Source organism: Triplophysa rosa, linkage group LG18 (assembly GCF_024868665.1).
Source record: "Triplophysa rosa linkage group LG18, Trosa_1v2, whole genome shotgun sequence".
Taxonomy (NCBI): domain Eukaryota; kingdom Metazoa; phylum Chordata; class Actinopteri; order Cypriniformes; family Nemacheilidae; genus Triplophysa; species Triplophysa rosa.
The window spans coordinates 15,516,413-15,541,621 of NC_079907.1; the positions used below are offsets into that span (position 1 = coordinate 15,516,413).

At 38.2% G+C, this 25,209-nt stretch overlaps 1 protein-coding gene and 1 long non-coding RNA gene across 11 annotated transcripts in view; one reads left to right on the forward strand and one right to left on the reverse strand.

The window, feature by feature from the left end:
• LOC130568718 (protein shisa-6) overlaps window positions 1-25,209 on the forward strand; it is a 90,671-nt gene that overhangs the window by 31,348 nt on the left and 34,114 nt on the right. The gene's annotated exons all lie outside the window — the stretch shown is intronic.
• Window positions 13,289-15,635, reverse strand: LOC130568719 (uncharacterized). The gene is made up of 3 exons (XR_008964740.1): window positions 14,502-15,635; window positions 14,282-14,381; window positions 13,289-13,966 (listed from the first exon to the last, which is right to left on the reverse strand). It is a non-coding gene; the product is annotated as an uncharacterized LOC130568719 (long non-coding RNA).

The window sequence follows — 25,209 nt, forward strand, 5'->3', positions numbered from 1 at the left end:
CAGAGGCCAGTGCTTCCATCTAAGGCGTCGAAGCCAGCGTCGCAGCAGCGATCGCCTCCACAGAGGCCAGTGCTTCCATCTAAGGCATCGAAGCCATCGTCGCAGCAGCGATCGCCTCCGCAAAGGCCAGTGCTTCCGTCTCGCTTTCTGCCGCCTACAACTTCGACAGAAGCAAGCATCACAGCAGCGTTCACCCCAGCAGGATCCTCCACTATTACAGCTGGCTCCCTTCTTCAGTCGCCTCCTTCCAGTATCAGGCTTAACCCCAGGGACACCTACGAAGCCATGTTCATTTATGGTTCGGAAATCCCCATGTTTACAGCCTCTACGTGCACTACTCCCAGCAGCTCTCAGATTCTAACTTCTCATCACTCCAGCAGGCACCCTCACGTCATATCAGCCTCAACAATCCTCCGAGGAACCCCTACCCATTCTTGTCTCATCACAACCTCGTCTCCCTAGGAGCCGTCATCCTTTCGTTTTACCCGAACGCAGTCCACGCCTCCGCAGCGTTTTGTATCGCATTTGGGGGGTATGCGTACTCCGGCGGCTGTCCCAATCGCGCTTTATGGGGGGGGTGCTCTGGGCTCAAACCGGTTCCGAGCTCGGCGCACTCACCTCGACCAAGGTGTAGAGTGTTTCGGGCTCGGATAGATCTGGCGAGCTCGGAGCCCGCTTCCCGGACAGCACGCCAAATACGCATAACCTTATAACCACGCTCTTTCATTATTTCCCTATCAACATCACTATTATCTGCGCAGGTAAACTCGTGAATATGCAAACTTCATTATGAAGTGTGTCAGTTCACAATGAAAGCTCTTTTTCTTTCACCGGTATAAAATACTATAGATATACGTTACTATTAACCCCATTGTGGTTATAGGATGTAGCAAGTCGCATGCCAGTGGACAAGTGTGTTGGTTACTTCTCCCAGCACTAATCTCAACATGAAACACACGCATCTGAGATTAACCAGCATGCCTCGGTGTCTGACGGGGAATATGAATTTACTAACCCCCTACTAACATCGCTTTCATGAATACATTAGAAGATAAAAGGCTAAGCAAAGAATGAGACATGAATTACAATACTGTTTGCAAATGGAATGTTTTGTGTGCGGATGTACGGGTTTATGTTCTCTCTTTGAACCGGTCAGAACCTGACATACAGTAAAGCACCTCACATAAAAGAACTCCTATAGCTGGATTCATGTAGATTACATGCAGGATTTAACGAGCTCACTCCACATTGAATAACTATCGGATACGCAAGGTGACCTATATACCGTTTTATTACTCCTTCGCACAAGCATCTTATTATTTCACACCGAATGGCTTGTTGAAGCAAACATAAGTCTGTAATTTTCAAGTTGGAAAATATAAACACTAACCACCCTCTTTACCGTGCTTTCATTGCCGTATGTGCATCTTCCTTGATACCTGCGAGGCAAATGCTGGTTTTCATTTGTAATCTATTATTCATATGGAAGCTGCAGGGATGAAGACGGTGGAAGTCAGAGTAAACCTGCCCCCCAAACCCTCCACTCCAGCCCTTCCATATCCCATTCTCGCTCGGCATTGTAAGATTTCCTTTTGTTGAAAGTGGAATGTGACATTCAGTCTGTAAAACTCATCATTTGAGTGCACAATATATGTGTTTTAGTTATGTTTTGGTATGGTAGAATCACATTTCCTTTGAACCCCGTTGTTGCAGTAATAATGTCAGTTGTCTCACGCAGTATATAGGTCTATTACGGACTCACATGCAGTTCTGTGTTATATTTCTCAGCTGTGTGAGGGAAGAGTCTGATGAGATTCAATAAAAGGCTGACACATACAGTGTAAGGAATATATGGGAATAAATTCCTGCTTCTGTGTGGCAGATTGTTCTGTGAAGCAGAAAGGAAAACACTGTGTGTGTATGGGAGCAGTGCAGTGTGTCCGTGAGCCTCTTCCGTGCCAGCTGTGTACGGATAATTACCTCATTATGGTTTTCAACGGTGCCCATTTTGAAATTGCACAAAACGTGTGAAAGACCTGCGAAGGACATTGTGCACCCGTGGAAAAAATCACTTACACGCCAATGTTATGATAAATAGGGCAGCTAGTTTTTAAATGTACTTTTCGCAGGTTGCACATCTGCAAATGTTGTGTAAAATCCCTCATGTTCTGTTGAGGTGACGTTCTTTGTCTGAGGTCCCAGAGACTCCAATGCTCTTGGTGTTAAATAATAATATAAATTTTTCAATTAACCTTGGTTTTTCCCTTTAAATTCCTTTCATATTTTCCTCTGATTTAAAGGCACAATATGTAAGATTTTTACTTTAAAATATCCCACAAGACTGTAAAAAACTTGACTCAATACTTTAGCTCAAAGCTGTCTTAAAGGACCAGTGTGTCATTTTTTGGAGGGTCTATTGACAGAAATGCAATATAATATACATACATATGTCTTCAGAGGTGTATTAAAAGCTTACATAATGACGCGTTATGTTTTTATTACCTTATTATGAGCTATTTCTATCTTGCATGTAATTCGCCATGTTGTGTCAGCCTCTGTAGTGCTTCGAAAGGGAGGGTAGTTGCAATTCGCAACCTCAGCGCTAGTTGCCGCTAGATTTTACTGACTGGTCCTTTAAAGGAACAGTTCACCCAAAAATGAAAATTCTGTCTTCATGTTGTTTCTATTTGGGGTCATTCTGACCTCAACAAAATCACATTGTTACAAGGCGAAAAAGTCAAACAGAGAATAGTACATAATTTTACAAAGTATTTATTATAGGCAGTGTTTAGTGCATTCTAAAAGTTAGAAATGAATAAAAGTCATGCAGTATCAACATGATGCTTAAAGCTTAAATAGTATGTTTGTAGAGGCATTAAAATGACTATGGGGACTCTCCGATCCAAAACAAATCATCAATGATGTCACGGCAAAAACGTTTTCCAAATGCTAAGAGACGAGGACCTGTAAAATGGGCAAGTTCTGTCCTTTGTGGGCATCGTTGATGTGCATGTTGCATCTCTAAGCCCTTTTTAGTGGCAATAAACACAGAGCGGTCCCAGGGGAGCAGCGGGGGGAAGGGGACGAGTACAGCCAGTCTGCTGTTCAGACTCCTGCTGTGAGCCACTCAGTGGAGGATATGTAGGCTAATGGATAGAGGGTCCTTTATGTCATTTTACAGTAGAATGAATGCTTTCAGATGAGACACTCAAAATAACCCAGATTTTGAGAAGTTGAGTGCAATTAAATGGATCTGAAAGATCAACACTGTCGTCACTTAGGATAAAGTTAGGGTAAAGTCTGTTTAAAAGTGTTATAAGTATGCTTGTGCAGTAATTCTGTTAAACGGTTTACCAGATGTTCAGAAATATGCTTTGGTCTGGTTCAGGCATTTCAATTTTTATTATATAACAGGGATGTGATTTTTCCGTATAAATACGGATTTCCGTATTTTTTGACCGCTGGGATCACCCACGTAAATTGCAAAAATTCGATTTATTTCAATTCGTTACGGGATTGGGGGGTGGGGGTTTGGGGATGTGCGCATAGTCATCGTACAGACGGCCAACAGGATCCTTTCTATGCTCTCTACGTCACGCACACGCTTGTTATAAATGCAGAGTGACCGCTTCATTCGGAACATAATTTCGCAAGTTATCTTTATGTATCCAGAGAGTCCGTGAAAAATAGACGCCATACTCAGCTGTTTTGGTACACAAAAAAGCGTGTGGTGTCATTTTTTATTAAGTGGGGAACTGAACACCATTTTGTAATGTAGGCCCAAACAGAAAATCCTGTGTCTGGAAGTTGAGACATCTATACAATATGCTTCAACATTATAACATTATCTATATACAGAGACTAAAATAGGCCATTCCGCGATTTAATGGCTTGAAACTATACAAATGGTCGATCTAGTCACTGTCTAATATATAAACGCGTTGAAGTCTCTACTGAATGCATACATTTAAATGACTAAAACCGCAACATGCAGCGTTTGCAAATAACTTTATTACATGCAGATTAATGCGGACAAATGCTGTATGAATGACGTAGTTCCGCCATCTAGTGGCTGTGTATGGAAGTCTGTTGAATGAATAATTGCTGATTACAATAAAGAAAGTAGTTCTAATATAAACTACTCAAGGGGTGCCATTTATTAATGCCATGTTATTTGACATTATTACACGGCTCGTTGGAATGCGTGATTCTGACTGGCCAGTCGCGACATTTGCAGGTTCGTTATTCACAGATAACAACCTCTCAAAACTATAACACATGGTAAGCTGGATGCAGCAAATCTTTTGACAGGTTTTTTGACAAATTAAATATAAATATGTCTTTTAATAACATATATGACATTATATTTACAAATGTTTAGAACCAATTGCCTGTTTGTGACCTTTGAACGTCGTTTCTAACATTAAAAAACGAAAGTAAACGGCTTTTCTTCGCGGAAGGTCTGTTTTCGGTAAAAATGAGCTATTGAAATATTTCAAATTGACATTTCATGTCTATTTTTTTCTGATGTGGCAAGTAGCCGTGTAATAAGCGGGATAATGTACCAGCAGTCGGCTGTTATCGCAAAATAAGCCTCTTCAGTGTGATACAAGACCCTCTGCTTTGCATCGGGTCCTGATCACACTGTCGGGGCTTATTTCTGCGATAACAACCGGCTGCTTGTACTTACTTAGCATAAGATATTTGCACAAAGCATCAACCTGTTTTATTAAATGTTGTTTAGGTGACTGTTAAACTAATAAACAATTGAACTGATATTTCCAAAATTGCCAGTAAGAATTGGGTAATTATAATAGTTTATTTTTGTGTTGCTAAGTGAAAAATATATATTTTTGGCAAACAGTTACCTGTTTTTAATAATGTAAATAATGTATTTAATTATTAACATTAAAGACTATTTTTGGGGGGATTGGGGTTGGGCGAGGGTGCATGCAGTCTTCCTTCTTTTTTGTCCTTGGCTGATCACATGCCTGATATTATAATTAAAGGTCTAGCATCTAGCAGTGAGGTTGTGAATTGCAACCAACGGCTCACTCCACCCCTCCCTTTCGAAGCACTACGGTGGCTGACACAGGACTAAAGATGTTGTCACGTTTTCACTTCTTTCCTTTCACGAAGGAGATAATGTATACGAAACTATAGAGCAGTTTTTAGTGCTACTGTAGAAACAACATGGCAAAATCCCATACAAGGGGACCCGCAGTGTATGTAGATAGCTCATTCTAAGGTAATAAAAACATAAAGCTTCATTATGTAAGGTCTTTAAACACCTCTGAACACGTTATGCATTTCCGTCAATAGAGCCTCCTTAATATTACACATTGCACCTTTAAATTAGAATTAGATTTTTTACACAAGGGTATTTTGAGTAGCAGTATGGAAATAAAAAGTTATAATCAGTCATTATTTGGTAAAATTAAGTTAGCTGACATGAGGGTGTCAGTTTTGGATTTTTTTTATAGTAGTTATGAATTTCTGCAATTTTGTCAAACAGGATTGGCAGTTTTATAGTGGGACAGACCCAGTAGTTTTATAAAGCTTAACATATAATCATAAAGTCTATATTCTCATAACGCTATGACTTTATTCTCCAAACTTAATGACTTTATTCTCGTAAAATGCTTATTATTAAGAGAAAATCATAATATTTTTATTTTGTTCTCGCAATGTTACAACTTTATTCTCAAAATCACATTTATTAAATGTAATTGTGGCACTAAAATGGTGTCATAAAATCTTTAAACAGTGTGAGTTTAATCTTTTTTCCAGTATATAAAAGACGTATATTATGGAGGCATAAAAATATACGGACCCTTATTGTACGTGCAAACAGTTACAGTGCGAGCGAGTACGTGAGACGTGTAACCTAAATGTGACACACAATTGTAAAACAAGACACACGTGAACTGTGGAAGCTCTCAGTCTAATTTGAATTCTTTTGGCAGAGCCCTTGAGTAGCGCTGCGATAGTCTCATAAAAAATGAAGATTTACTATATTAACATTGAGGTGGTGGCACAGGATTAAAAGACTCAGGAAGCATATCTGAGATGATGGGCTGTGTCAAAAGAACCGCACAATACAGCTGAGAGAGAGTTTCATGTCAAAGCTGGATGCCTCTCAGTGGCTACATGTTACTGATGCATCTGGTCTACTAAGAATTGTGGTGCAGTGTGGACATGTTAGCTGAGTTTTATTCTACGGCATCTGTACCGAATCGGAAGTTGGGTTTTATTGCAAATGTTGTGTATAAGTCAATGTTAAAGCTGTTGGTCCGAATTGTGAAAATGAGGGTCACCAATGGGCATTTTGTTTTATGCAGGATTTGTGTGCCTAAACCCAACTGGCTTTTTGTTTTACTAAAATATTGAAAACAACAACAGTAATAAGAAAAAACACAAATGTTAAATAAATACTTTGTTTCACAATGTTAAAAAGCAGAATAATTATTCTGCCAAGCAACAGCTCAGTTACCATGCAATGCAGATACTTGGTTATTGTCAAAATGTTTAATATCTCTTTAAATCTAAATGGAATGTGTTTAATGTACATAATACACATTTAATATCGCACACTTATACAACCTTGTCCGTGAAAGACAGCTGTACTTTTCACATATCTAAATATCACCTCTATACGTGAAACCGCACCAAATCCAGAAGCTTTTTTCAACACGCATCTTTAATGTTAAACTTGTGTTGTAATCTTTCGAACAAAATGGAGAACAATGCAGACATCTCAGAGCTGTCTGTGGGTGGGTGTTTTGATGTCAGCTTGCATCCCTCAAGTGCTTTCCTCCTCTCCCAAATGCAGTGACCTCAGGGGCCGAGAGAAGTAGAGAATCGAAGAGAGAGATGCTCACAGCCACATTCATACTGTGATTTCCTTTTACCAAAACTCTTCTACAGTACATGGCCCAGAGTGCCTGACACAATTACACTTCTAAAGATGTAAAATGTTGAGGTGACGTAGTGATGTGATGTAAGATTTCAAATGGTTAGAAATGAATGTCAGGATTGTAATACGAACAATAAGGGAAAATGTGTTTCTGTGTTAGGTCCTGTAACTTGTCACCTTTTTCTTTTTATTTTAAATCATCCTGCAAAAATGAATGAATTTTTCATGCCTTAATATATTCAATTTAATGTGAAGTCGTAAAAGATTAAATAAATTTATAGTGGCTACGTGATGTCACACCAGTTCAAAATTTTCATATCAAATCATGTCACCATTGTGTGATATGTCTATGGCTTAAATTAAGATTAGTGGTACTTTTTATGTGACCATTAATTTCAATGCTTTACAGTATAATGTATCTTGTCTCAGAAAACACAGCACTGATTAGCTTGTTGTGAATTTGATATCTCTGTTCTATTAATACTGCGTCTAGCTCAATTAAAATCCTTTGGAAAGCATCTTACCACCCTCTGAGAGAGGTAACAGCACACAGAAAATGTGTAATCACAGGTACAGACATCAAAATGTTGTGAAACTCCTTTATAATCTGTTGCTTGATAGGAACAACATTTGATTATCTATGCCAGAGTTAAGTAAAAGTCATTTTAAAAATGATCAATATAGTAATAATAACAACAACAACTTGGGATGTCACAATATACTGTACCAGTATTGACAATAACCGTGGTATAAAACAACAACAACACGATTATCAATTCCGTTTTAATTAGGGGGCGGTGTGGATCAGCTGCATGACGTCATCAAATGGCGCTCTTTCTCTCGCCTCTGAGCTTTTAAGTGCACAAGTTAGTTTTGCAACGGGTTTCTCGCGAAAGTAGTAGCAAAAGTCAAGGCGGGAAGATTTGAAACTGCGGTGACGGATTTGAGAGGTTGTAGATGCCTATTTGTGGTTGCAATTCAAATCTGAATCTAGGAAAGCGTGTAAATATGTGCTATGCATTTGTATCTGCTGATGTATTTTGTAAATGCCAGTTTACACATTTGTGAGTATTTTTCTGCAACTTCAAATTCAGAAGACAATTTCACATTGGGGGCTATGAGTGTACATTTTAGTGTACAGGTACAAATACTTACTTTACAAGTTCCCAAATTAAAATCTACATGCTCTCAAGTTTTGCTACTGATTTATCTTTATACAGAATGGGCATGTCTGCCATGTTTATATAGCTGATTTACATCTGGCCACTGCATTTTTATAAAGTCCCGTCCTCAACTATGGGTCATTACTCTTTATTGTTTGTTAAAATAAAAATCCTATAGCTGCATCCCTTATAATAATAATAATAATAAATATTAAATAGCATTTAGAAAACCAGGAAAGCAAAATAGGATTCAATTATAAGTCGCAATAATGTAAAAGTTAACTAATGCAATGTAAATGCAATCATCTGCATATTAAGCGTAATGCGTATAATTTCAGATCTTAACAGCTTGTGCCAAGTATGTGAATGCCAAACACGTATCTGAGACTCATCTCCCGTAGACGGAACAGTACAAGTGCAATTATCATTTAATGTAATTATATTAACCTTCTGATGAACAGCTCAAAGCTCGAGATCCGGCTGTCTCACGGTGCGCCGCAATCGCTTTGTCAGCTCATGAGACTAATCCTATCTGCGGCACTCAACTTTTACCAAGCTAGATTTCTGTAAGAGATACAGCAGTGAAGGCAAGCATGAAAACATTTAATTAAACTTAGCGGAGTCAGCCACGCATCAGCTATCAGGAACTCTGGGGAGAGGTGAGCACTAGATGATAGCTGTGGCTTGTTTGTCACTTCTTTTTGGACCCTGCAGCGATACTAAAATATTCTGTATAGATATCGTGTCTTCCAAAAGTACTTTGTATCATCGATGGTGCACTGACTCTCGGGACATGAGCTGAATTGAGATTACATGACTACATGGTTATGAACTTATTTTCAGCTCTGCTGAAAATATGATGCTGATGACATTATATCCATGTAATTTAATGGCACATGTTGTATGTAGTATAGAAAAGCCATTTTAGGGTTTTACGGGGTTTAAGCAAGCGTGCTGCATATGTCTTAAAGGAGTCATATTGCACGGCTAAAACGAATATTATTGTTTGTTTTAGATGTAACGCAATGTGTATACACCATTTAGAGTTTAAAAAAATTGTATTTTCCACAAACCGTGCATATTTGTATCTCCTCTTTGCCCTGCCTCTCTGAAACGCGCTGATTTTTTACAAAGCTCATCGCTCTGAAAAGCGAGGTGTGCTGTGATTGGCCAGTTCACCAGTGCGTAGTGATTGGTCAAATACTGCAAGCATTTCACGGAAATGTAACGCTTCTTACCATATTCGGAACATCAGGTTCCAAAGCAATTGTACTGACATACGATACAATGAGATTTACAATTACGCCCACCTTAACTACGTGTAGATTTGGGCGGTCTTAGTCAAATCATGTTACGAAGTTACGTATTTTTGCCAAATATGATTTCTGTCATTTTAGTTAGTTCTTATCACGCTTATGTACACTATGTTCAAGTGTTTGTTTCTAATCAGTTTGGTTTTAGTTAGTTATATGATGTTATAAAAAGGGAGTGATAAAATGATTTGTTCATTTACGAATTGGTTGTCATCTGGAAATATGGGTGGGACCTTGATACAGCGGCTCCACCTCAAGCTTGTTACTACACAGACTCTGGTTTGACTATATCTCAGACATTTTGGCTTCCTTTTTCTACAGTGGAAGTGGAGGGGGGCACGTCGTCCATTTTTACAGTCTATGGGTTTAAGTGAATAAGTTATCTTTGTAATTAAATAAACCAAAGCAATGTAAAAAGGGCATTCTTAAATATAACATGTTTTCTCTCAGTACAAGGCAGTTATTTTTCTTTTAAATTTAAAGTCACCATGAAACTGAAGTAGCAATTGTCTTCTTTTCTGTACTGTGACATAGCTGAGTGAAACAGCCTCTTGAAATGAGAAAGGGGGGGCTTAACGTGATTAAAGATTGTAAGGCCACATGAATAAAAAAACTTGAAGTGCACAGATAATTCACTTATACAAAAACACTACAATATTCCATGACAATATGATTTTTCAATTTAGATTCCATGCCATTTCATGGGATACTCCACCCAAAAATTGAAAATTTTGTCATGAATTTGTCATGGCTCTGCTTCCTTAGTCATGTTTTTCTTGGTCCTGTAGCAGAGCCATGGCAAAGCTTTTGGTTATGTGTGGAGAGAAACATATTATTGTCCTTTTGACAATAATATACGTTCTCTCCAGTGTCTTGTCATTGGCCCCATTCCTCTCGTTTCCTCGTTATCTTTCCCTGAGTGTTTAATTACCCACACCTGCCCCGTGTCGTTATCCTTTGTCTGTCTTCCCTATATAATACCCTCATGTGTCATTGTCTTGTGTCGGTCATTGCGTGTGTATGTGCTGTGTCCTGATGGTCCCTGTGTTGCCAGAGTCTATCGTCCCTGTTTCAGTAAGTGTTTAGTTTAGTCTTTGTCAAGTGTTGTTTAGTTTGGTGTTTAGTTAGTTACGTCCCTTTTACTTATTATTATCCTGTTCTTGTTTACACCCCATCGTGGGTTTTTGTTTTGTCTTTTGTTTATTTTGTTAAATAAAGTCTTGTCTGTTAACCCCTTACTGCCTGCCTGCATTTGGGTTCTTCTTTTGCCACATCCGTGACAGAATTACTCAACCTGTATACATTTCTTTGTTCTGTTAAACAGAGGAATTTAGATTTCTGGGGTTGTCAAAAATGGTAGTCAAAGGTGCTTGTTTTCCTAAATTCTTCAAAATATCTTATTTTGTGTTTAATAGAAGATAGAAAAATATACAATATTTTTTCTACTATGGTAGTCAATGATGCCCCAGAAATCTCAGTTGCTAACATTTTTACAAATATCTTTGTGTTCAACCAAACAAAGAAATGAATACAGATTTGGGACAACTAGAGGGTAATTCATGAGAGATTTTTAATTTTTTGGATGGACTGTCCCTTTAAGTATTGATATATCCCATTAAAAAATGAAATTATAAAACATTAAATAAGAAAATGGTTTTGTGTAAAGAACATTCTAGTGATCCAGTCATGGGTGTCATATTTTTCCTAATGGTTAAATAACCCAAGTCTTCAGTTTGTTTATGAACTCCTTATATAATTTTCGACTGTGAAACAGACAGTGTTTAATATAAGAGCAGACTTACTAATAAGACTCAGAAAGACCAAATTCTTACTTAACAATTCTTTGAAGTGGCTGAATTAAGAGAATATAGTTAATGTAGCCTTTGATTCTTATATAATGTGACTCAATGGTTTGCATTCTATAAAGCAGATACATCTATCTCAATCTGTTTAGAAAGGGTGATATTTAATCACAGTCTATTGAGTAAATTACTCAATCCTTTTAAATAAAATGAATGTATCGGCTTCAATGAATGAAAAAAAACTCCTAGGACTACAATACATTGATCAAATACTGGAAACAGCATAATGTAGATATGGGAAATATGGGAAATAGTTGAATAGGAATCTGAATATATAAACTATGAAGCTGATGACCCCAGATGCTAACAACCCGCTAAACCTTTTTTGTAGTAAATAACTTAATTATCATTTTAAATTACGATCATTTTAATAAATGAATTGGTTTTATTGCTGTAATTTAACTAAGCAAACAGAGAAGCTGTTAAATTAACTCAAATTAAACTCTCTTTGACACTTCAAATTAAATTTGCAATACTAATATCTCAAGGGTGGAAATCTGACTGTGAAAAATATGAGCCCTGTAGTTGTTTTGTATATTCTATATACTGTATATACGTATATAGATACTGTTTCTGTCTTTATACATTTGCATAACAGATACATTTTCCCTCACAAGCTTCCAGAGGTCTTTAATGCTTTGTGATTCATAGATCTTCATGAAAGCTAAAACTATCACATGAATTCAAAGCTCAATTCCCCAATATTCTTTGTCCCTCTATTTGTTCAGTAGTGTAAAACATAGTGGGGATTTAACGTATTTGTGATGTTTGATTTGTATAAATGCGTGTGGAGCGTGTAGGAGGTATGTCACTGAAAGAGTAGGTGGTCACTTTTCTGCCCTCGAGTAGCTGCACAAGAGGATGGTGGGCTTTTCATCCCTTTTCACTCATCAACTTTGTCTCGTCCATGCGCTTGTATTTATTTACCGCTTCTCGAGCACGCTGCACACTGTTGTCGTGTTTATTATTATTATTATGCGTCGTGCTCCGCTCACCGAGTTACACTGTGCCTTTCAAAACAAATTACCTCCACTGTCACTGTCAGATTTTCATTGTGTTGCTCTTGGCCTTTGAGCTCATTATGATTTATTTGGAGATTTTCTTCCTGAAATTATATCTCAAGTTGCTTCGTCGTCACAACCTGTGAATATAATGATATTATCAAAGAATCCTGCTGTTCTGTGCATTGCATTATGTACATTATTATGTGCACGCTAGTGTTGTGACATCAGTTGCTATAAATGTGCCCCAACCACATCTGAAAACATTAATTGGTATGTGTCTGCAGGTGCATTGACCTAGATGTCAATAGGAGTCTCTTGCACGGTATTGGTTTCCATGGAGCCCATATGGATGTTTTCAGGCACTATATTGTTTGACATGCTTCCTCTCCAATACAAAGCATGAACAATAATGGCTATCAGATCATTGGGACACTGTTCAATACCGTGCACTGATCTTTAAGACACTCACCTAAAGGGATTCGACGAATATGAATTACACACTCTGACAGTGTGGTTTATTTGCACATGCACATGGTGTCTGCATAGTTTTAGCACACTAAGGCATTATGCAAATCAGGTAATGCTGCAAACAAGGCCCAAAATTTAGCGCTGAATGCAATTTGCACAATATAATTCCCCATTTTGCAGAGCGCTATCACTCTAAGAAAAAATGGTGCTAAATAGCACCAAAAGTGGTTCTTTGGCTCGTAATCATAGGGGAACCGGTTTTAGTGCTATATAGCACCTATTTTTAAAGGTGCTATATAGCACCTTTATCAAATGGTGCTATGTAGAACCATAAGAGGTGCCACGTAGCACTTTATTGCTTCAACAAAAATGGTGCTCTAGTCTATAGAACCTTATAGGGTTATTTGTAGACTGAGAAAATGTTCTATTATTGAAATATTTTGACAGCTTAAATAACCACAGCAGAATTACTTATTATTAAATAGTAACAGATTTAATGACTGTAAACATGACACGCATTTCAACCATAAATGATAAAAATAATAGCATATACTGTAAATCAGAATAATCACTATGAAACAACAGTAAAATAATTTTATATATTTATAACATTCATAACAGCATTAAAGCTTAAGTCTTAAAAAAATTGACATTAAACCATTAACCACAAGTACTAGGTTCATTGTGGCAATACAACTCATAAAATACCATGGTATAAGTTGGTTGTATAATTTGGGAAGCGGGACAGACAGTCTTGTAGCCACTAATAAGTTTAAACAAACAGTGCTCGATGACATTTTTTGTGCGAATGAAGGGTTTTGCATATATCACACTGAATAAAACATAGACAGCTAAGTGTCACGGGGGTGTGTATGCAACCACAGACCACAGTCGGAGAGATATCCAATACTACATTATATATTTTAAAGCACAACAACAAAAGAATTCACTGGAGAACACAACGTAATTGCAGACTATATAGACGAGACTTGACAATGAACAAAGGAACAGGGAGAGTATATATACAGTCTCTGTGATGAGGGTATCGCTGACAGGTGAGGTTGATGGGAGATGAGGAAAAAGTGAGGGAGCGTGGAGCATGATGGGAGGTGTAGTCCATAGGGTAAAAACAAGAGAAACAGGCAGGGGAACACTAGTGCCTCTGTCAGTTCCATGTCTTCACAACTGGGGGTCTTGAAGTGCCACAAAGAATTATTCCTGTTATTAGCTTTGCTGAATCCTGTAAGTTAGAAAAATATTAAACATGTAGTGAGTAATTGAGAATACAATAAAAGCCTCATTGAGATTCAGTCAACCCCATTTTATCCCAAACCTGTATGACACAAGAAGACACCAAATTATGTCATTCATTATCGTTTTATCGTTCTTACCATACAATTGAAGTAAATGTTGACTGTGGTTATCAGTTCCTTAATATTCCCAAACACCTACTTATCATAGAAGAATGAAAGTCATACAGTTTGGAACAGCAGGAGGATGAGAGATATTGTTTCTACTAATAAAATAAAAAACACTGTTAACTTATAAAACTTACATTTGAATTGTGAAACCCCGCGAAGTGAAACCCGCTATTTTCGCACAATGAGGATGGTAAAATAAGCAGTGCAGCATTCTTTTCCAGATCTACAATACCACTGTAAACAAAAACAAAGCATAAGTTATTGGCACATACTTTGATATAAAATAAAAAGTAAGAGGTCTGTAGTGTACAGTCAACAAGTATAATAATAATAATAATAAATCAGCAATTATACTTATAATTATTATTTGCTAAGCTGGTCAGCATTTCTCTGATTCCATGTCTTGCCACATTGAAGATGTTCATGGTCAGAAACTGAAGAACAGTATTTTAGGATTAAGGTCCTTCCCAAACTGTATCCTATTTCATGAACACAAAAAAACAAATTAAACAAAATTAATAATTCAGGCCATGTGCACACTAATACCTATATTTTTTAAATGTATAGATTTGGCTTAGTGACATAGTGGATGAGCAATGTTACGCGACTATAATAGGATAAATATGCTGTTATGACACTCAACAAATTAATGTAATGATTTACTCACCCTCTGTTTGAAAAAGACTTCTAGACTTGACCCAACAACTTGTCGCAACAAGTGCTTCTTCCTGCGGTTCCTCTGCATTGCGGCACCTGCTGTAGTGACTCTGTAACCCGGCAGCACGGCTTTGGCGAGTGGGCAGGCTCAAATCTACTGTCAAAACATTGAGATTGCAGAGAACTGTAGTGAAAGTGACCTATTAGTCAGATATGGTGACCCATACCCGAAATGTGACCTCTGCATTTAACCCATCCAGAGAGTAGTGAACACACGCACAGCAAGTGGTGAACACACGTACACCCGGATTCAGTAGTCCTGTTTTATGAACGCTAATATAGAAAATAAAACATTTACCTGTATTGTAAACAGATATTTAGTGCAAAAACCATTCTCGCACAAAATAATTAAAGTTTATAAAATGTCATTGATTAAACGTATTAATTTCTCTGACTTACCACAGATATCTCTGTCAACCCGACGCGATGCACTTGACTCCCCTTGACCGTTGAAATTTAAAATGTGCTGCCCGCGTTTTTACAAACGCACGAGACAATCATGGTAGCTCAAGTTATTTACTGTTACTGTTATTATGTTGGCTTGACAGAGCCAACATACTGATCTTGTATCATGTTAGAGACATGGGGGTTGGTTCGTTTTACTTGTGGCTTGGAGCATTATCAATTGGCAGATGCTAAGCCACGCCCATAGCAAACAAACAGGTTAGCCTAGCAACCGTTTAGCAAAACCTATATCTCTGCATCAGAACATCGTAGAGACATGGGGGTTGGTTCGTTTTACTTGTAGCTTGGAGCATTATCAATTGGCAGATGCTAAGCCACGCCCATAGCAACCAAACAGGTTAGCCTAGCAAACGTTTAGCAAAACTTATAATTCTGCGACAGAACATCATAGAGACACAGGAGTTGGTTCGTTTCACTCATAGCTTAGAGCATCATCAATTGGCATATACCAAGCCACGCCCATAGCAACCAAACAGGTTAGCCTAGCAACCGTTTAGCAAAACCTATATCTATGCATTAGAACATCGTAGAGACACGGGAGTTGGTTCATTTCACTCATAGCTTAGAGCATCATCAGTTTTCATATCCAAGCCATGCCCATAGCAACCAAACAGGTTAGCCTAGCAACCGTTTAGCAAAACCTATATCTCTGCATCAGAACATCGTAGAGACATGGGGGTTGGTTCGTTTTACTTGTGGCTTGGAGCATTATCAATTGGCAGATGCTAAGCCACGCCCATAGCAACCAAACAGGTTAGCCTAGCAAACGTTTAGCAAAACTTATAATTCTGCGACAGAACATCATAGAGACACAGGAGTTGGTTCGTTTCACTCATAGCTTAGAGCATCATCAATTGGCATATACCAAGCCACGCCCATAGCAACCAAACAGGTTAGCCTAGCAACCGTTTAGCAAAACCTATATCTATGCATTAGAACATCGTAGAGACACGGGAGTTGGTTCATTTCACTCTTAGGTTAGAGTATTATCAATTGCAGATGCCAAGCCACGCCCATAGCAACCAAACAGGTTAGCCTAGCAACCATTTAGCTACACCTATATCTCTGCATCAGAACATCATAGAGACACAGGAGTTGGTTCGTTTCACTCATAGCTTAGAGTATCATCAACTGGCAGATTCTAAGCCACGCCCATAGCAACCAAACAGGCTAGCCTAGCAACCGTTTTTCAATACCTATATCTCTGCATCAGAACATCTTAGAGAAATGGGGTTTGGTTCGTTTCACTTATGGCTTGGAGTATTATCAATTGCCAGCTACCAGGCCACGCCCATAGCAACCAAACGCATGACCTTAGCAACCGTTTAGCCAGACCTACAGTACATCTCTGCTTCACAACAATGAGAACAAAGTTTTACGATAACTTTAATCTATAAAACCTTTCAAACTATTTCAAACTCTTCAGGACAGGCTTTGTCAAGCCAACATAAAGTTTGTACTCAAACTTTACTTTCTAGTTTACTGTTGTCCTTGAAATAACATCTAAAATAAAAACATATATGAATATTTAATATAATGCATTACTTTTTCAGACTGCTTAGTGTTTATAAAGTCAAATAAGACATGAAGTATTGCCCATATATTCCACTTGATTATTAATTGGATTGAAATGTGCCCTTATGTTTGTTACATGTTAAATTATTTCTTGTTATTATAATAATAATAAAAAGTAATAATAATGTAGTATACTGAATGCAAACATTATTTTGCAGTCAAGCATATTTGACCAAGCAATGTAAAACCAAGCCATATGAATGCCATTTAAATACATGCATGAAGTGCAGCCCTTTTGTGCCAAAACAGTTCTTTCTACTTATGGAGGAGTGAGGGGCTTAACAGGTTCCTTGTATGGCAGTGGTGCTATATAGCATCTTAACCATCCCAAAGAACCGACGGAGAACCGCTGAAAAACCATACAGGGGCTTAACTGGTTCTTTATATGCCAGCGGTGCTATATAGCGCCTCAATAATCTCAAAGAACCGCTGAAGCACCTTTATTTTTCTGTGTGTAGGTTATGCTGGATACTGCATATTATCTGGGACTGTGCATCACGCCACTACTGTGATCCAAGCACCAGGAATTGGCTCTGTTAAATGCAAAGCATGCGTTTATGCCATTTATCTGTATGCCATGATGAACAAACATGTACACATATTACAATGTCTTATTTGAAATTTCGGTGGCATATCGCTACTACACGCCTAAAAATAAAGGTGCTTCACGATGCCATAGAAGAACCTTTTTTGTCTAAATGGTTTCATAAAGAACCTTTAACATCCGAAGAACCTTTCTGTTTTCAAAAAAGGTAGGAAAGAGATGAAACTTTGACTGAATGGTTCTCTGTTGAACCAAAAATGGTTCTTCTTTGACATTGCTATGAAGCACCTTTATTTTTATGAGGATATTTCGGCATTTATGGTTTAAAGGGATTCACCCAAAAATAAAAATTCCAAACCCGTATAATCTGATGAACACACAGAAAGATATTTGGAAGAAAGCTTATAACCAAACAATTCTCGGATCCCATTGACTACCATGGTAGGAAACATTTTGTTCTGTTGGACACAAAAGAAGGTATTTTGAAGAATGTAGCAAACAGTTCTGGGGCACTTTTGACTATTGTTGTAATTTTTCCTACTATGGTAGTCAATGGGGTCCAACAATGGTTTGGTTACAAGCATTCTTCCAAATATCTTCTCTGTGTTCAACCAAACAAAGAAATTTAAACAGGTTTGGAACAACTGTAGAGTGAGTAAATCATTACAGAATTTTCATTTTTGGGTGAACTATCCCTTTAACTGGATGTTCGGTAAATAAGACACCAGTTTTTGCACTGAAAGGCAACGCACAAGTTTTAAGCTTGCATCAGTACTAGGGATTTCATCTTATCTGGTATTGACCGTCTCATTGCAAGTGGCTTAATGACACAGTGTTTGACTTTTATGAGCAGCGTACTCTGTGGCATTTGTAAACACATTGCCTGTGCGTGGTACACTGATTTCACAAGCGCTGTGGGATGTGGTGAGCCCTCATGTTTTTGGCTGACTTCAAAATGCTTTAATGTGCCCAGGGAAAGTGCATGATTGGGATGCAGGGCACTTTGCGCACAAACATCAGAGGTCAACACTACATTTTCTACATTGTAGATCCAATGCCCCTGCTGTGAGCTAAATATTTTTTGACTGAAGAAAGACACTCTGGATTAAATCAATTCTTTCAAATTTATTTGAAAGTTTAAATTTGCATTGTTACTAAAATGTCCTAAACAAATCAAAACTGTTATTGTAGCATTGGCATTGGTTTGTAAACAGTTTTCTATCTATTCTGGGCTCTCATTGGCTTCGCTGTCTCCATAATTTGGTCCAAGCCATGTATTTAGATTTTTTTCAAATAAAATGTTGTTTTGTCATAAAATTCATTTATTGGCACAATTTTGTCACAAACATAGAGAGAGATACAGTACAAAGAGCTGGCACACCCATGACACGTTCTTGATCTGAGCTGGTTTGTATTTGTTTTTCTGAGCAACCATGCACTAGACGGACATCTTGTCAAGACACAGCTCGCAGTTTTCTCTGTGTCTCACACCAGACTACACGCCACACTGATAAGATGTAGTTCAATTTTTGAAAGCGTGCTTCACAACATCTGCGTTCCGTTTCATTCCATTGCACTTCCAAGCTCCCCTTTAAAGAGTGAATGCATTTTATATATTTAACTTTATAGATCCTAATTAACGCTAAATACAAATGTTGTGCACTTTATATGTCCCCTTTAAGGCAGCTTCTCTATCATGGCTGTTTAAGTCGGCAATTCAGCCTTTGCGGCTTGCTAGTTCCATTCATTTGGATGTTTTTATTGTTTTCATTATCTAAATTACGCTGTTTGACTTATCTTTTCTTCGCTTCCAATTGCTTTTGTAATCACAGTTTCTATGAAACTTCCACTGCTGCTTTTCGACTTCTGGTCTTGTGGTTTTTAGCTAGATAAAGTAGCATTTGCTGTTTCATTAACTCTGATTTTAACATATTGGTTTAATGACTGTGTGCATACACATACAGTATGTTGTTAATAGAGGAATATAAAGGTGTGAAAAAGTTTTTTTCTCATTACACTCTTGCATTTGGAAGACGCTTTTTATCCAAAGTGACCTACACACAAGGTACACATTTTTTTAAGTTGTATATGTATATTTTCTAGGAATTGAACCCACGATGCTTGCACTTTGCTGCACTGTTTTAGCTCGAAAGTTATCTTCAAGGTGATACACTAACGAAAGCTGAGGTTGAAAGCTGTCTATCACTGACAAGCAAAACTGCAACATGACGAGAAAGAAATTCGGTTTTATCAAAGCTGTAAAGCAACAACAAAAAACCAACAGGCAAAACTCACAAAAGAAAAATATTTAACCACGTCTTTTGTGTTGCCTCTTTTGTTCATGAAAAGGCCATCTGAGATGAGAAAATTGAATCTCCCAGTGAGTATGTCAAGATTTTAATTTGATGTTTCTGTCTTTTGTGGAAACAAATTCTTATTCATGAACTCGTTTCTAGCGAGACGTGACATCTCATGCTTAAATCTTTTATTTGAGCTCAAGTCGGGGGTTTAAATGAAATTAGTTAGGTTTTCTTGACCTTCTTTGGGGATCAAGTCCCTTTTGAATTTGGTACTATAAACCGTAAAAAACATTATATCCTACTTGATGACAAGGGACAGTAACAGAACTGAGTCTGACCTGATTTTTTACATCATGAGAATGATAGCTTTACATAACACGTCAAACTTTTCCTTAGTTTTGCATAGCAACTTTACTTACTGGATACAAAGGAAGTTTGGAAAATTCTAGACCCTTAAGGAAATTTATTTAAAGACACGCATGCATTAGGGTTTGTTTGGGTGCTCTCAGACAAGATGCTCTCATATTTCAATGACATGCCCGTTTCGTAACTGCTGATGGCTGACGGGAATGAATTTGGAGAGGTCAGACATGTTTTTGTTTATTTTTCATGCACCCGTGACTGGCCTTGAGAAATATTTTTGTGCTTCATCACGGTGCACAAAGAAAAGAACACCAGTATACATCAGCAGGCCCAAACGTAAGTTCAGCAATGACTTTTATCATCAGTGGTATCGTTTCATCTTGCCTCCCACAGCACTTTTTCCTCTATAATGAGCATGTCAACAAGCAAAAAGCTCTGATTGCTAGAATTAAAACCACCTTTTAACATTTGATCATGTAGCTCAGTGGAAAGTGCCAAAATAACATTTGCCATACCACATTATCAACATTTGTGTACCAAAATCTGGGAGACCCCCTGGTGGGGAGGAGGGTGGTGGGGTGTTGGGGTAGGATGGTTGTGCAGGGTATATCTGCAAGGTGCCATCTTAATTTAGCATTTAAATTTTGCCAGAGATCTCAACGTCAGACATTAAATACGGGGACAAACGGGAGTGTTGACAGGTATGCATTATGCCTCTTTTTCTTTTTCTGTTACTTCACCTTCTCTTTTCCTCTTCTCTATCTTTCTCACTCTTTTATTTATTTCCTGGTTCTCTGGTTTTGTTCACACATCAGCAAAACACTGTCACTCCTGTTTGGAGTGCTGTCATTGGTTAAATGCATTATTCATAGTTATTTTGATAATAGGAAACATTTGACTTTGGTTAGTTACCTGTATAAACATAACAAATTGGAGTCACACCTAGTATTGAATATGATAGTAAATACCCAACACTGTCTATGTGACCATAGCTGTTAGTTATCATCGCAGATTGTTATTCAGAATATTAATGTTATCAGTATTTACGGAGGCATAGCATGCATGGTTTTTTAGTCAAACTTTTCACACTTCTTGACATGCACATATTCATTACAGAGGAAAGCCTACATAATTCTGCAAATAAAATTAGTATGTTAAATATGCACTATACCCAGAATACACCAGCAAGCAACCATGCCCAATTAAACTGGTCATGTTTAGTAGCAGAAGGCTACAGATTCACACAGTGCTTTTCTAACTTCAATGAATCATCACAACCCTAGTTCCCTAATTTAATTTAATTAACTTGAATTAATTCCTGAAAGCAGACTTCTTGTTGTATCTGTTGTGTGGAAACATGCAAATGTTTTTTTTGCAAAGGTTTCCAGTTTCCATAAACCACTGGATTGTGTGTTGAGGGTTTTGTGTACCACATACCTCCATGGCTGACCTTTGAACCTTTGTCCACTCTTGTTATACCAGTACATCATCAGAAGTCTAGGTGTGATTCTTGCTTAGTTGTAAGAGGTCTAGCGTTCAGATCTTGGATGTGCTTCCAATCATTATAACCTTCCTATAGTCTAGAAAAGAAGCTTGCATAATTTTTGCTGTTTATTATATTTATAAACCTTGACAAACTTTATTAGGGTGATAGTTCCCAGTTTTGAGATCCGTCAGCAAATCAGCTTGCAGTAGAATCAAACTATTTGGCTTTTCAGGTAATTCATAGCCAATGGCAATGCATGCTGCTTCTACCTCTGCAGTTAAATGGTCTTGTTATTGTGAGGTAAGCAGTATGGCGTAGGACACTATTAGAGCTAACAATCACCCACCTCCACCCCCAGCTCCACATGTCTACATCTGCATGCTAACTGCAGCATGTGTGTATCAGCAGTAGCAGCAGCAGCAGCAGCAGCAGCAGCAGTGTAAGTAGACCTAGTTACACCAAGACCAAAAATGTCATTTCATGAGCACTAACATACTAAAATTGAAGACAGAGAGTTGTCATGACTGAATTGTCATGACAAGAAATGCTCCCCCATTCACTTGTATGTGTTTATAGAGCAGTCTTGCAATTCCCATATTGGGTGGCGCCGTTGACCCATCGCAGCAACAGGCCAAAGACAAAGACAGCACCCATGTATTGTTATGTCCAAAATTGCTCCTTCACTATTCCCTATATAGCGAATGACATTTGAGTCCACTATATGGGAAAAAGGTCAAACAAAAGGATTAAGTGATTTCAGACACTGATGCGTTGGACAGTACTGAAGCGGACATTCAGTAAATAAGAGTGAACGAATGTAGAGATTTCAGACACCACTCCAAAATGGTGGACACACAATATAGTGCACTACATAGGAGAGAGGGAGCGGTTTTGGAAACGGCTTATGTCTGTGATTGCTAGTACTCAGCCTCCCGTTGACCAGTCGGGAAAGAGGAGTCATCAGTGATGTTTATTGATGACACCTGTCGTTAATGAACAGAACTGGCAGAAAGTGGGAGGAGCAACACAAAATGAGGAAAAGAGAGAAGGACGTAAAACTAAAAATAACATGCATGGATCTGACAATACTAACATTTACATCACACAGTCACTTTCCAACAACGGTCACACGCAGCACACCAGCTTCTACTCCACTTTTCAGGTACAGTCACATGTGCATACAGACCCGGATGCCAATTGATTTGATTTGTTAATATGCTAATGGTAGTGAGGCTCTGTGCTTGGGAACAAAAGGCCCCTTGTGAGTGAGCCGCTGTGCGGGATGTTTAATTAATGTGAGTTATTACTCCACCCGAGTGCTTATCGCAGCAAGTGTTGATTTTAGATAGTTAGGACGGCGATGCACAGACAAATGAAGCTCGTAAATAACAAGCTGTGTTTTTAACTGACTGCAGTGAGACTGGCTGGGCTCCGGTCGCTGGCGCGTTCACTGTAGCACTGTGGGGGTTTCAGGGAATTGAGACAGCAGTGGTTTGTGCATTTTTCCTGGAGTTGTCTGCATGCTAAGAGAGAAAGTGGTGCTTCTATTATTTCGAACTGAAGTTGCTGAAAAAATCGACATGCTGTTGTTCCTTGTTAATGAGTTGTTTGTATGTTTGAAACAATCTGTTTTTTACCTTCAGGGTAAACAGAGTGCTTTTATATTGTTTCACGAGATGTTACGTGACCCTCATAGAATAAAAAAACAATCATTTTCAAATTGTTTAGCCTTAAAGGTCCAGTGTATGAAATTCAGCTGCATCTAGCGGTGAGGTTGCTAAATGCAACCAACGGCTCACTCCACCCCTCCATTTCGAAGCACTACGGAGGCTGAGAGAGGGCTAAGATGTCATCACGTTTTCGCCTCTTTGCAGATGGAAATAACATATTTACGAAGCGCGCTCTGTAGAGCAGTTTGTCCATTTAGGTCAACTGTAGAAACAACATGGCGAATTCCATGCAAGGGACCTGCGGTGTACTGTATGTAGATAGAAATGGCTCATTCTAAGGTTATAAAAACATAACGCTTTATACACCTCTGAAGACATAGTTATGTATATTGTATTGCATTTCTGTCAGCAGATCCTCCAAAAAATTACACACAGCACCTTTAACCAAATGTGTGGTTAAAAACAAACCTTGAAAATCAGGGAATCTATTTTCAGGCCTGAAAATAATACTAATAACATTTATTTATAATCTTAAACGTGTTACTTAGTTCTATAAAATAAAAAAAAACATTTGACTAGTTGTCTGTCTTCCCCACCATTAAAAATCATCCAGCTTTTTAATTACATTAGTTTTATTTATTACATACAATAAATAGTTATTCATTTATTAAATGTATATAAATGAACTGTATATAAATAAATTCCTATGAAATACAAAAGGTAAATCTACTCAGAAATTAAATTCAAACACTTCTTATTGAATAACCACAAACACAAAAAATCAAGAAAATGTCTCAGTCAAAATGTGTTTTAAAGAGTAAAGCCCATTGCACATTGAGTCCGAAATTTGCCTCCGAAATTTCCGCACGTTAACAAATAAATACGACCTCACGTTGTGTCAATCACATTTACACACTGCCTCCGATATTTTCGTCCGTCATTAAAAAATTCGGACCGGGTTCGATTTTCTGCGTTTTCGCATCCGTATCAAGCGTTTTGAGTGGCCTTTTATAACAATTCAGAGACACCGTACAAACGAGAGACAAATACGAAAAAACGCATACGAAAATGTCGGACTGTATGTGCAAAGACCTTAAAAGTAACATCAAATGAAAGCAGAGTTCTGTTTACTTAGGGTTACAATCTAAATGAAAATCTCTGTGAACATTGACTGCTGTCGTGGAGAGAGAATGAATCTGGTGGGCAGTTGGAGCACATAGTGTTCTGTCAGCACCTCGGTGACATCTTTGTTTTGCCTCGCCTCGCCTCATTGGCTGTCTGCATCTCTATTGCAATTCTTGCCTAACGGTTCTCGGATTCAAACAGTCACTGCCCTGCACAAGTGTCAGGCAGGTGTCATTTCACAGCCCCGCAGCATCTGGCATTCAGTCTGTGCGGGGTCAGGTGGGACACCATCAAACGTGCTTTTGGAGTTTATTATTTTTTAGATTGAATGGCCCATACGGGTGACTTTAATCTTACCAGGGAAAAATTCTGCTGTAACATAAAAGCACAACTTTTCCTGAAAACCACATAAGCTCTGTTACAGAAAGAGTAAAATTACAACGTGCTATTGCAGCGGAGATGTGGCTTAATGGGTAGTGCACATGTTCTGATACATTGTGAGGTGTGACTTGTCCTTATATTGTGGATTTAATTTATTGTTCCTTTTCTGTCGGTCTCTCGACGTTGTGTCGAACTGACAGAATGGGGTTTGTCTTGAGAACCTATCATCTTCTGAGTATTTAGAAAAGGCCAATGAAAATTGGCGAATGAAATTTGCATGCCGGACTCCTCCCCGGATGTCCGGGTATAAGAGGGAAGCCGGCGTGCTCATTCATTCACCTTTTGTTCTTCAGAGCCTACGCATCTGATGAGATTCTCTACGATCTTTGGTGATCATTTTTCTGCTGGAATGTACGACGTGGTACAGCGGACGGTC